At 44.2% G+C, this 14,360-nt stretch overlaps 1 long non-coding RNA gene across 1 annotated transcript in view; it reads left to right on the top strand.

Annotated features, from left to right (window-relative positions):
- The window catches only part of LOC138504318 (uncharacterized), a 64,713-nt gene extending 54,327 nt beyond the window's left edge, over nt 1–10,386 (top strand). Inside the window, exon 3 of the long non-coding RNA XR_011279822.1 lies at nt 6,698–10,386. This is a non-coding gene — a long non-coding RNA (uncharacterized lncRNA). The remainder of the gene's footprint in view (nt 1–6,697) is intronic.
- The last annotated feature ends 3,974 nt before the right edge of the window (nt 10,387–14,360 follow it).

The raw sequence follows: 14,360 nt of genomic DNA, 5'->3' as shown, positions 1-14,360 counted from the left end.
TTCGTTTCCCTCTGGTACTCATAGGATCCTAATATTGCCCCGTCTGGCTCGACCTTCGGACTCCTTGGATCTCTCCTCTAGGATCGCTACTTTCTTCTCTAGGTCTGCAACCTTGGACTTCAAGACTGCCGTGGCTTCTGCCGTTTCTTCTAATGAAGTCTCAGTGTTTGTCACCCTCTCAGTTAATTTGCGGGCGTCCCGACGCATGAGTTGAATGTCCATTTTAAATTCGTTGATCTTAGAGTCTATGTGTGTCCTCAATGAAGCAATAGCCTCCAATATTTGGGAGTGGTTATCCGTGGATTCCCCCTCTTTCGTGTGGGTAATCTCTGGAGCACAAGAGCGAGCCAGTGTGGGGGTTTTTGGCTTGGCGGATACAAATGAGTCCATGGTGGCTGCTTTCGCTTTGTTCCTGGCGGCCATTTTGGAGTCACGATGATGCTGCCCCTGGGACACTTTAGATGGGTTACCGGTGGGAGTATCAGCCGTCTCTCCGTGTATAGAGTAATGAGTTACATTCCCAAGGTGTCAAAAGTCAATGAATCCGGATCTGCAGGGGGGTAGGGGTGCTATATCTGTGAAGTCGCTGAACTGCCCCTGCCTCTGAACGAGAGATATGTGGGCGCCGCAGTCGCGCTCTTGCAGCTGGTTCTCGATGTCCTGGGCCCCGGGACGATGCTGGGGGGGAACCTCCGGTGATAGTGTGTGCCCTCAGCGGGCCGTCCCCAGCGACGGATGAGCCTGCGTAGTGTACCACGGGTGAAGAGGTGCCGCTATGGTGGGCCTCACTCATTGGTGAGAAGCAGGATGGGAGCTCTCCCTTCCGATGTTCTGCATGCGATCGTGCCCCGTCGTGGTGTCTCTGCTCGATCTGGCCACCTTAGTCCCCGGATGCCGTTCGATGGCGGCTTCCTTCTCGGAGTTTCCGCTAAATGGCTCCGGACGCCATCTTGGATGCGTATAGGAGCGGGGGAGGGAGTATGATTCGAGGACAGTTTCGCCGACCAGAACAGTTTCACCCATGTATCACAGGTTTCTGGATGTATTTACCAAACCCATAACCAAGACTAACACTACATCAAAGGTTTGATTTTGAAATAACACTCTTGTCTGATACCTTGGTTCCATTTGGTGGTATTTACTCCCAGAGGCTGATGAAGTCACTCTTAAGGAACACCTCCCTGAGAACCTTGACAAGGGGCAGAAGGTACCATCTGAATCCCCTGCAGGGGCCCCCTTATTATTCGTTCCTAAGAAGGTACTTGATCTCCTGCTTTGCATTGACTACCGTGGACTGAATAACATGACCGTGAAAGACCGCTATCCTCATACTGATATCCTTTATGGAAGGTGTGCATATTTACCAAACTCAACCTACGGAGTGCCTACCATTTCCTCCATGACAAAGAGAGTGATGAGTGAAAACCTGCCTTCCGGGAACCCTTTGGGCTATTTGAATACTGTGGGATGCCGTATGGGTTGGCCAAGGCGCCAGCTATTTTTAACTCTTCATCGATTTCATCTTCGCTGACATGCTATGGTTGTTGGTGATCATTTATTTGGATGACATCATGATATTCTCCTCTTTGCCAGAGGCCCACACAGTCCACGTACTCCAAGTGCAACAATGGCTACGAGAGCACCACCTTGCAGTCAAAGCTGAGAGGTGTGAGTTTGAAAAGTCAGAGGTGGAATATTTGGGCTATGTGATCTCAGCCAACAGCATCTGGATGGACTCCCAAGAAATTGGCCGCTGTCCTTGAATGGCTTGTTCCCTCCTCTGTAAAGGACATACAGCAGTTCTTGGGGTTCACTAACTTTTATCGGAAGTTCATACCATGCTGCTCTCTGATGACCCAGCACATTACCAGGCTGTTGGGGGGGGGGGGGGGGAGGGATCCATGTTCATGGGATGGGCCTGCTGATACTGCTCTTCGGGCATTGAAGATCGCGTTCACTACAGTGCCTGTACTCCATCACAAGATTACATCAAGCTCTTTATCATAGAAACGGATGCCTCCAACTGTGCCATTGTGGCTGTTCTTCTGCATCAACAACATGATGACCCTTATGAACACCAGATTTACTATCTCTCGCGAACTCTGAGAGAGTCTAACTATTCTGTCATCGAAAAAGGGCTGTTAGCTGTACGGGAAGCCTGTATTAGCTGGAGGCATCTCTTGCTTGGAACCCACCAGCCATTTGCGGCTCAGACGCATCATAAGAACCTTCTGGTTTTTGAGACCATGCAATGCAGAAACAGTAGGCAGGCCTAGTGGGCACACTTCTTCATCCACTCACCTACCTGGACCCCACAATATCCTGGCTGAAGAGCTATCTCAACAGGATAGGCTGGAGGAGTCAATGGAATCACCTCAGGCCATGTTTACTGACCGCAATTTCTTGCTCGTGGTACACTCGTTCTTTGAGGGATTAAAGAAGACTCCATGGGACCCTGCTGCTCTTCACCCCCCGGTGTGGTTGTCAGGGACAGCATGTTCTGCATGGAAGACAGGTTGTAAGTCGCCTCTGAACATTTACAAAGCTGCTCATCGAGCTACACCATGATGCCCTATATGCAGGACATTGAGGTATTGAGGGCATCCAGGAACTGGTCAGTCGCAGGTTTTGGTGGCCTTCCATGAACAGTGACATTTATATTTAGAAATCATTTGTGCCCAAAGCAAGACGTCCACCCAAAAGGCCTCATGGGGTTGCTACATCCATTGCTGAATGACCATGGATGGTGATTGCAACAGATTTGGGCCTGAAGGACATACAGTAATTATGGTCACTGTGGTACACCAAGTTGGCAAACATATGCCCTTTGCCACGCTTGCCTACTGCTCGTGAAATGGCTATGGTGTTTTTACAGGACATATTTTGTTTCCATGACTCGTAAAATCATCTCTGACCGTGGAGACCAGCACGTCTTTCACTTTTGGACAGTGTGATGGTTGAGCTAAAACATGGTGCTGGTGCGCAGTGCATTCTGGGAGCACTCAGAGCCATGATGGATATTTATCCATGCCTCAGTGGAAAGCTACACTTGCTTTGCGAAACAACATGTTTTCAACGTTATTTGCTGATGGGCTTGGAATGCAGGCCTTCCCAGCCAAGGACATGGCACTGGGAAAGCTAAGATCCGCAGGTGCCGGCTGGTACCTGATAGCGAAGTTTGTTTTGGGTTTGCTCGGCCTGTGCCAAGGTTTTGAGATGAGTTATGGAATTGTTTCCCGGGGCGTTTAGGAGAGAGAAGTGCTTTGCTCCTTGAGGTTACTGTCGGTTGACCCAGCTGGCAACCAACGGTCACCCATCAATGCGCAAGCGCATTGCCAGAAGGTTCGAGAAGTTGCCACCCCTTGTTGAGGAGGGCATATATGCGGAAGCCCTCAACGGTCAGACGGGATAAGCACAAAGACTTCAGTCGGAGGGGGGACGCTTCGGTCCGACACTCCTGTGGGTTGTTGTGCTCTTGGCCTGGCTGTTATCGGGGTCTTTCAGCCGCTTCTGGCCAGATGAAGTTCCATTAAGCTACGCCCACAGTGATGTATTTCTTTCTTTGACTTCTTTATGTTTTCTGTGATCTATGCCCATGTGAGTTGTACGAGTTATTTCTATGTACCTGTAAGCTTTGAATAAATAGCCGTAAAGAGCTGATTATCTTCTAAAGTGTGTGTGGCTGTGAATTATTGTGTCTGTTTTTGGGTTGAAGTATTTGCTCTATAATTGCACTGGTGATTTATGGTAGTTACGTGCACTTTTTAGAGGAGAGCAATACATTTTTGGCGACGAGGATGGGATATTTGTGATGAATTGCTCCAAATATTAAAGAATCCGTCTGAACGCAGAGATATTTGTGATGAAGTGTTCCAAATAATCTGTTTGAAGTCAAGTTATTTGTGATGAACTGTTCCAAATAATCTGTTTGAACGAGCGAAAGGTTGTTTTAACTGGGCAGTGAGTGTTGAACTGTGTTAAGCGGTTTTGTTTTTTTTCCTTTTCCCTTGCTGTGAAATGACGATTGTGTGAGAGAGTGCAGAGCAGGCTGTCGCCTTTCCTTGGTCGTCTCACTGCAGCTCTGAGACAGCCAATAGACAGCACCTTTTGTGTTGGCCTGCCGCGGCCGATAGCATGTGTGTTTGAGATCTTTCCCCTTCAGTAAAGCAGTCGTGGCTGACTTACTGCTGGGAAATGAAACCAAGGAGCTGAAAAGCCGTGAGCAGAAAGGAAAAAATGTCTATGTTCACAGTGCTCCGATGAATGATGAATTAAAGATTTATGTTCAATTAGGAAATAATTTTTTCATGCGGTTTCCCTTGACAAAGTTGCAAAGTGAAAGCTTGCTCTATTTTGGCATGAGGGCAGAGAAAGAAAAAATTGCAAGTATTTGATAAAGCAAATTGTGAACTAGTGTTTAAACATTAAACATTGCAACTCAGCCCCAGTGGGCTAGCGAGTGGGGGGCTGTAATATCAAGGAGGCGAGGATGCGCCTTTCTTATAATGTATGCTTTTGAAGTGTTCACATTCCTGAAGATAACGTGGGAATGAGCCGTGTTTAGGAGAAAGAGTAACATCGGTGTTGAAAGCTTAAAGGGTTTGTTTTTGGCAACTATAAATTCCATGTGCTGGCGGTGCATTATGTTTAAGGAACACACTAAAATTGCCTGCTGTGCCATGTTTACAATGGGTGAGAGGCTCACTTAAAAAAAAAAAGTGAGTGAATGGCATTTGAATTTTCGATTTTTGTATATTGATTTGAAATTGCAGAACCAGTTTGGAATTGTTTGGGGGGGAAAAGACAATTTATATTTTCTAAATTGCCCCTAGAGTATTTTGACTGTTCGCACGCTATACCATGGAATTGCTGCTAAAAGCAAAAGTACTGTTATTAAGGGATGTATGTTTTATACGAGACAAGGACAAGTTGATTGTGATGCATAGTGATAATGTTGTTGACAAATTAACGGCCCACAAGCAATACAGAGTGTGGGTTGCTTTTGTAGATAACGTGCAGGGAGCTGCACTACACATGACATGTTTTAAATGCACTGACATAAGTGGTTATATTCTGGCAATGGTACAACAGAATGGAAAATCTGTGTGTGATAAGACAGCACAAAGATTTAGTGGGTTGAAAGATCGCACAGTGCATTGGACTGAGTTTGTGAAGCCAAACTACAAGGTTACGAGGAAAAAGAAAAAAAAATGTATGCCTTTAAATGGGACATCAGTTTAAACAGGCTAAAAAGACATTTTGCAAAATTACATGAAGTTGAATCTGATGACAAGAAAATGTGCCTCTTTTGAACATGGGAGTCTTGCTGTGCGGAGCTTGTGGCTTGGAGATAACTTGCACTGTCTTGGGCGAGGTGCGCGAAAGAAAAAAAAACTGTTGAAGGAAGGCAGAAAAAGCTCTCCTGTTCGGTGAAATGGTGTTTACAGAAGCTGGCAGATCTAAGTTGCTGGAACAGTGCAGGAAAGAGTTAATCTGAGTGAACTGTCTGAAACGAGTGCCTTCCATTAAAGCCGCCACAGTTTAAGAGTTATAGAGCAAAGAGATAAGCTTGCTGCGCGAAAGATAAACAATGACATTCCTGCATTCCATCCCCTGTGAGACACACTGTCAAAAACTGAGGAGGGGGGTGCAATTACAGAATGCTGAAACTGAACTGAAGGATGATGTATGCAAGTAAAGAATTTGCCCAGTATCAAATGGCAGACTGGGCGCATCGCGCATATGAACATTTGGGGAAAACTGTGCATTTGTGAATGGGCTAAGAGAAGACACAGCTGCCCATTTCAAGAGGCATTGCCATGCAAGCTGCATTCCAGTGCCCCATGTGATGTGAACTGAAGTAAAGCGCTGTGCACTGGAGAAGAAACCTCTAGGCGCTTTGTGAGTGAAAATACACAGCTGTCACACAGCCGGCAAAATGCAAGTTACATTGCCAGGGCTGGAGTAACTGACAAAGACATTATGGTGTTCCAGATGGAAGCAAACTGACAAAGATAGCCGTTTTGCAAGAGACAACATGCAGAGCGAGGCTTTGGAGTATAACATGAACACTGCACATTAGCCATGATCCAGAAGCCTCACGGCTTAGTGCAAGAATTAATGATTTGTTGAAGCAAATAAAGGAACTGACTCAAACTATCACTCTCAAAAGGGTGGCCCACAAACACCCTTTGGGAAAATGACAAGTGGAAAACCAGAGGCTTGAAAGACACTGCCTGTATGGAGAGAAAATAAACAAGGCTGCTTGTGCAACTGCAGGCAGTATTGGACGAAAAGACGTTACCTATGAAAAATGGAGTGATGCCAGCAGGGCAATCTAAATCAAGATCATGAAATACTGGAAGCAAGTTGGTGCCTGGCATTCGTGATTGCTTTGGTGAAAAAGACCATTGAGAAGTGCGACCTGGGTACTTATTATATGGCTACTGTAAAATCACAGATCAGTCTGAGGTACCATTGACCAACTATGATCGCATTGCACAAATGAGTTTGTGAGTAGGCGGTTACACCCCGTATGGTTGAGTGCAAATAAGCCCCCAGTAACATGCAGAAGGGTGGTGTTAAGGGAAGGGGTGGACAACGTTGATATTGAAGTCTTGATGACATCCTAATGTGGATAACACTGATAGTGTACCTTTTGATGAAATCTTAACCTTTCTGTTTGTATTTTGCCTAGGCAAATAACCAAGAAAGTAGATTAAGGGGTAGACGTGTGCAATTGCCGGGTAACACTGATCAGTCAAGCAGAAGCATTCTCAGAGAAAGCGAGCCACTGCGACATGCTATTTCAACTTTGAACCTGTCCTGCACCGCACTCAAGGCTGCTAACGTGCGTGAAAAGTGAAAACATTTGTTCGGCAACCTGTGAGAAGTGTCCAACAAAGTAATAACTTTTGCTGAACTGTCACGGTGCGGACTTGGCATATTGTCAAACATTTGATGCTGCATATTCAAATGATTCAGTCGACAGTTGTAATGACCTTATTGATATGTTTTACCTTTCTTGTTTAAAGGACTGTGGACAATGAGTTGTGGACTGTGACGTCATGCACCACATACAGCTGTGTGAAACAGCACTTGAATGCCAACATGTTGAAACCTGATTCTTAAATGCATTTTGAGATTAATGTATGAAAAAGAAAAAATGAAAGGTTTTGCCCTTCCAAAGGAATTGCCTTAACCAAAGATGTTGATGTTTTGTCTTTTCCAAAATTACTACATTGCATGTAGCCAGAAAAATGGTTCATGAATTGTTTGGGCAGCAGGGTTGGGCGAGCAGGAGCATAATATATTTTGAAATAAAATGAATGCCCACACCAAAGTTAACTGTGCGATTAAGGCCTTTGATTTGTAGTAATGCTGCCAAGTGTGTGAGCTCTAATTAGAGATGGGTAACTTTGAAACAGGATGGCTCTTTCCATGTGGTAACATGTGCTTTGACTTGATTGGAACTAATGATGTTTCCTTTACACTCAGTGATAACTCGAGGTAAAAGGTCAACTTTTGAATGTATGGGATTATTTCCTGACTGTGATTAACATGTACATTTGCTATCAGAAGCTGAGGTTTTAGCATTAACCCTTTCATTAGTAGGTGTTTGGGGTTTAGCTGCTGTGGGGTTACAAATCTTTGATGAAATTAACATGTTTAGTAGTTAAGAGTTTCAATTATATTTCGCAAGCTTTACAAGAGTTACTCCTTGATAGTGAAGTTATTAGAAGAGTTACTTTGCAAAACAGAGCTGCTGTTGATTATCTATTGCTGAAACATAATTTAGGCTGCAACGCAGTTGAAAGTATGTGTTGTTCCAATCTAGAGGTGTGAGGGTTCTCATTTTCTCAAGTGTCCCAAAAGCAAAACAGAAATTGGTGGGATTGGTTATTTCATTGGGTTCCCGATATTGGAGGTACACTGCGTTATGCTTTCGCTTGTATTTGTATTATATTAGCTATCATAATAGCTTGTTGTTATTGTCCCAACCTGGTTCTAATATTTCGTCGGTTTCAAAGACCGCCTCCTTTGCCACTGGGCTATGGAAAGTAAATATCCAAGGGTGGATTGTGATGGTTGAGCTAAAACATGGCGCTGGTGCGCAGTGCATTCTGGGAGCACTCAGAGCCATGATGGATATTTATCCATGCCTCAGTGGAAAGCTACACTTGCTTTGCGAAACAACATGTTTTCAACGTTATTTGCTGATGGGCTTGGAATGCAGGCCTTCCCAGCCAAGGACATGGCACTGGGAAAGCTAAGATCCGCAGGTGCCGGCTGGTACCTGATAGCGAAGTTTGTTTTGGGTTTGCTCGGCCTGTGCCAAGGTTTTGAGATGAGTTATGGAATTGTTTCCCGGGGCGTTTAGGAGAGAGAAGTGCTTTGCTCCTTGAGGTTACTGTCGGTTGACCCAGCTGGCAACCAACGGTCACCCATCAATGCGCAAGCGCATTGCCAGAAGGTTCGAGAAGTTGCCACCCCTTGTTGAGGAGGGCATATATGCGGAAGCCCTCAACGGTCAGACGGGATAAGCACAAAGACTTCAGTCGGAGGGGGGACGCTTTGGTCCGACACTCCTGTGGGTTGTTGTGCTCTTGGCCTGGCTGTTATCGGGGTCTTTCAGCCGCTTCTGGCCAGATGAAGTTCCATTAAGCTACGCCCACGGTGATGTATTTCTTTCTTTGACTTCTTCATGTTTTCTGTGATCTATGCCCATGTGAGTTGTACGAGTTATTTCTATGTACCTGTAAGCTTTGAATAAATAGCCGTAAAGAGCTGATTATCTTCTAAAGTGTGCGTGGCTGTGAATTATTGTGTCTGTTTTTGGGTTGAAGTATTTGCTCTATAATTGCACTGGTGATTTATGGTAGTTACGTGCACTTTTTAGAGGAGAGCAATACATTTTTGGCGACGAGGATGGGATATTTGTGATGAATTGCTCCAAATATTAAAGAATCCGTCTGAACGCAGAGATATTTGTGATGAACTGTTCCAAATAATCTGTTTGAACGAGCGAAAGGTTGTTTTAACTGGGCAGTGAGTGTTGAACTGTGTTAAGCTGTTTTGTTTTTTTTCCTTTTCCCTTGCTGTGAAATGACGATTGTGTGAGAGAGTGCAGAGCAGGCTGTCGCCTTTCCTTGGTCGTCTCACTGCAGCTCTGAGACAGCCAATAGACAGCACCTTTTGTGTTGGCCTGCCGCGGCCGATAGCATGTGTGTTTGAGATCTTTCCCCTTCAGTAAAGCAGTCGTGGCTGACTTACTGCTGGGAAATGAAACCAAGGAGCTGAAAAGCCGTGAGCAGAAAGGAAAAAATGTCTATGTTCACAGTGCTCCGATGAATGATGAATTAAAGATTTATGTTCAATTAGGAAATAATTTTTTCATGCGGTTTCCCTTGACAAAGTTGCAAAGTGAAAGCTTGCTCTATTTTGGCATGAGGGCAGAGAAAGAAAAAATTGCAAGTATTTGATAAAGCAAATTGTGAACTAGTGTTTAAACATTAAACATTGCAACTCAGCCCCAGTGGGCTAGCGAGTGGGGGGCTGTAATATCAAGGAGGCGAGGATGCGCCTTTCTTATAATGTATGCTTTTGAAGTGTTCACATTCCTGAAGATAACGTGGGAATGAGCCGTGTTTAGGAGAAAGAGTAACATCGGTGTTGAAAGCTTAAAGGGTTTGTTTTTGGCAACTCTAAATTCCATGTGCTGGCGGTGCATTATGTTTAAGGAACACACTAAAATTGCCTGCTGTGCCATGTTTACAATGGGTGAGAGGCTCACTTAAAAAAAAAAAGTGAGTGAATGGCATTTGAATTTTCGATTTTTGTATATTGATTTGAAATTGCAGAACCAGTTTGGAATTGTTTGGGGGGGAAAAGACAATTTATATTTTCTAAATTGCCCCTAGAGTATTTTGACTGTTCGCACGCTATACCATGGAATTGCTGCTAAAAGCAAAAGTACTGTTATTAAGGGATGTATGTTTTATACGAGACAAGGACAAGTTGATTGTGATGCATAGTGATAATGTTGTTGACAAATTAACGGCCCACAAGCAATACAGAGTGTGGGTTGCTTTTGTAGATAACGTGCAGGGAGCTGCACTACACATGACATGTTTTAAATGCACTGACATAAGTGGTTATATTCTGGCAATGGTACAACAGAATGGAAAATCTGTGTGTGATAAGACAGCACAAAGATTTAGTGGGTTGAAAGATCGCACAGTGCATTGGACTGAGTTTGTGAAGCCAAACTACAAGGTTACGAGGAAAAAGAAAAAAAAATGTATGCCTTTAAATGGGACATCAGTTTAAACAGGCTAAAAAGACATTTTGCAAAATTACATGAAGTTGAATCTGATGACAAGAAAATGTGCCTCTTTTGAACATGGGAGTCTTGCTGTGCGGAGCTTGTGGCTTGGAGATAACTTGCACTGTCTTGGGCGAGGTGCGCGAAAGAAAAAAAAACTGTTGAAGGAAGGCAGAAAAAGCTCTCCTGTTCGGTGAAATGGTGTTTACAGAAGCTGGCAGATCTAAGTTGCTGGAACAGTGCAGGAAAGAGTTAATCTGAGTGAACTGTCTGAAACGAGTGCCTTCCATTAAAGCCGCCACAGTTTAAAAGTTATAGAGCAAAGAGATAAGCTTGCTGCGCGAAAGATAAACAATGACATTCCTGCATTCCATCCCCTGTGAGAGACATTGTCAAAAACTGAGGAGGGGGGTGCAATTACAGAATGCTGAAACTGAACTGAAGGATGATGTATGCAAGTAAAGAATTTGCCCAGTATCAAATGGCAGACTGGGTGCATCGCGCATATGAACATTTGGGGAAAACTGTGCATTTGTGAATGGGCTAAGAGAAGACACAGCTGCCCATTTCAAGAGGCATTGCCATGCAAGCTGCATTCCAGTGCCCCATGTGATGTGAACTGAAGTAAAGCGCTGTGCACTGGAGAAGAAACCTCTAGGCGCTTTGTGAGTGAAAATACACAGCTGTCACACAGCCGGCAAAATGCAAGTTACATTGCCAGGGCTGGAGTAACTGACAAAGACATTATGGTGTTCCAGATGGAAGCAAACTGACAAAGATAGCCGTTTTGCAAGAGACAACATGCAGAGCGAGGCTTTGGAGTATAACATGAACACTGCACATTAGCCATGATCCAGAAGCCTCACGGCTTAGTGCAAGAATGAATGATTTGTTGAAGCAAATAAAGGAACTGACTCAAACTATCACTCTCAAAAGGGTGGCCCACAAACACCCTTTGGGAAAATGACAAGTGGAAAACCAGAGGCTTGAAAGACACTGCCTGTATGGAGAGAAAATAAACAAGGCTGCTTGTGCAACTGCAGGCAGTATTGGACGAAAAGACGTTACCTATGAAAAATGGAGTGATGCCAGCAGGGCAATCTAAATCAAGATCATGAAATACTGGAAGCAAGTTGGTGCCTGGCATTCGTGATTGCTTTGGTGAAAAAGACCATTGAGAAGTGCGACCTGGGTACTTATTATATGGCTACTGTAAAATCACAGATCAGTCTGAGGTACCATTGACCAACTATGATCGCATTGCACAAATGAGTTTGTGAGTAGGCGGTTACACCCCGTATGGTTGAGTGCAAATAAGCCCCCAGTAACATGCAGAAGGGTGGTGTTAAGGGAAGGGGTGGACAACGTTGATATTGAAGTCTTGATGACATCCTAATGTGGATAACACTGATAGTGTACCTTTTGATGAAATCTTAACCTTTCTGTTTGTATTTTGCCTAGGCAAATAACCAAGAAAGTAGATTAAGGGGTAGACGTGTGCAATTGCCGGGTAACACTGATCAGTCAAGCAGACGCATTCTCAGAGAAAGCGAGCCACTGCGACATGCTATTTCAACTTTGAACCTGTCCTGCACCGCACTCAAGGCTGCTAACGTGCGTGAAAAGTGAAAACATTTGTTCGGCAACCTGTGAGAAGTGTCCAACAAAGTAATAACTTTTGCTGAACTGTCACGGTGCGGACTTGGCATATTGTCAAACATTTGATGCTGCATATTCAAATGATTCAGTCGACGGTTGTAATGACCTTATTGATATGTTTTACCTTTCTTGTTTAAAGGACTGTGGACAATGAGTTGTGGACTGTGACGTCATGCACCACATACAGCTGTGTGAAACAGCACTTGAATGCCAACATGTTGAAACCTGATTCTTAAATGCATTTTGAGATTAATGTATGAAAAAGAAAAAATGAAAGGTTTTGCCCTTCCAAAGGAATTGCCTTAACCAAAGATGTTGATGTTTTGTCTTTTCCAAAATTACTACATTGCATGTAGCCAGAAAAATGGTTCATGAATTGTTTGAGCAGCAGGGTTGGGCGAGCAGGAGCATAATATATTTTGAGATGAAATGAATGCCCACACCAAAGTTAACTGTGCGATTAAGGCCTTTGATTTGTAGTAATGCTGCCAAGTGTGTGAGCTCTAATTAGAGATGGGTAACTTTGAAACAGGATGGCTCTTTCCATGTGGTAACATGTGCTTTGACTTGATTGGAACTAATGATGTTTCCTTTACACTCAGTGATAACTCGAGGTAAAAGGTCAACTTTTGAATGTATGGGATTATTTCCTGACTGTGATTAACAAGTACATTTGCTATCAGAAGCTGAGGTTTTAGCATTAACCCTTTCATTAGTAGGTGTTTGGGGTTTAGCTGCTGTGGGGTTACAAATCTTTGATGAAATTAGCATGTTTAGTAGTTAAGAGTTTCAATTATATTTCGCAAGCTTTACAAGAGTTACTCCTTGATAGTGAAGTTATTAGAAGAGTTACTTTGCAAAACAGAGCTGCTGTTGATTATCTATTGCTGAAACATAATTTAGGCTGCAACGCAGTTGAAAGTATGTGTTGTTCCAATCTAGAGGTGTGAGGGTTCTCATTTTCTAAAGTGTCCCAAAAGCAAAACAGAAATTGGTGGGATTGGTTATTTCATTGGGTTCCCGATATTGGAGGTACACTGCGTTATGCTTTCGCTTGTATTTGTATTATATTAGCTATCATAATAGCTTGTTGTTATTGTCCCAACCTGGTTCTAATATTTCGTCGGTTTCAAAGACCGCCTCCTTTGCCACTGGGCTATGGAAAGTAAATATCCAAGGGTGGATTGTGATGGTTGAGCTAAAACATGGCGCTGGTGCGCAGTGCATTCTGGGAGCACTCAGAGCCATGATGGATATTTATCCATGCCTCAGTGGAAAGCTACACTTGCTTTGCGAAACAACATGTTTTCAACGTTATTTGCTGATGGGCTTGGAATGCAGGCCTTCCCAGCCAAGGACATGGCACTGGGAAAGCTAAGATCCGCAGGTGCCGGCTGGTACCTGATAGCGAAGTTTGTTTTGGGTTTGCTCGGCCTGTGCCAAGGTTTTGAGATGAGTTATGGAATTGTTTCCCGGGGCGTTTAGGAGAGAGAAGTGCTTTGCTCCTTGAGGTTACTGTCGGTTGACCCAGCTGGCAACCAACGGTCACCCATCAATGCGCAAGGGCATTGCCAGAAGGTTCGAGAAGTTGCCACCCCTTGTTGAGGAGGGCATATATGCGGAAGCCCTCAACGGTCAGACGGAATAAGCACAAAGACTTCAGTCGGAGGGGGGACGCTTTGGTCCGACACTCCTGTGGGTTGTTGTGCTCTTGGCCTGGCTGTTATCGGGGTCTTTCAGCCGCTTCTGGCCAGATGAAGTTCCATTAAGCTACGCCCACGGTGATGTATTTCTTTCTTTGACTTCTTCATGTTTTCTGTGATCTATGCCCATGTGAGTTGTACGAGTTATTTCTATGTACCTGTAAGCTTTGAATAAATAGCCGTAAAGAGCTGATTATCTTCTAAAGTGTGCGTGGCTGTGAATTATTGTGTCTGTTTTTGGGTTGAAGTATTTGCTCTATAATTGCACTGGTGATTTATGGTAGTTCCGTGCACTTTTTAGAGGAGAGCAATACAGACAGTCATGTGTAAAGGTCTTGGTGTAGACAAGGCTATGTGTTCAGGTTACCAACCCGGCACAAACAGTCTAACAGAATGTATGAATCAGGTCCTGGAACAATATCTGCATTGTTTTGTGTGCACCACTCGGGATAATTGGAAGAAACACTGTAGAGTTTGCTTACAACAACGCTGTGCAGTCGGCTGCCAAGTTTTCTCACATTTCTGCCATCTATGTCTACCACCCTCAGACCCCTCCAGATATCTGGTTGGATCAACCTGTGCCAGCGGCCAATAACCTCTTGCAGGAACTAGATATGGTGTGAAAGACCTTGCGTTCAAACTTGCACAGGCCCAGCAATGCATGACTGTGACTG

Source organism: Ambystoma mexicanum, chromosome 11 (assembly GCF_040938575.1).
Source record: "Ambystoma mexicanum isolate Mex_15411 chromosome 11, UKY_AmexF1_1, whole genome shotgun sequence".
Taxonomy (NCBI): Eukaryota; Metazoa; Chordata; class Amphibia; order Caudata; family Ambystomatidae; genus Ambystoma; species Ambystoma mexicanum.
The sequence above is the reverse complement of the archived record's forward strand: the minus strand, read 5'-3'. Positions and strand labels throughout refer to the sequence as shown.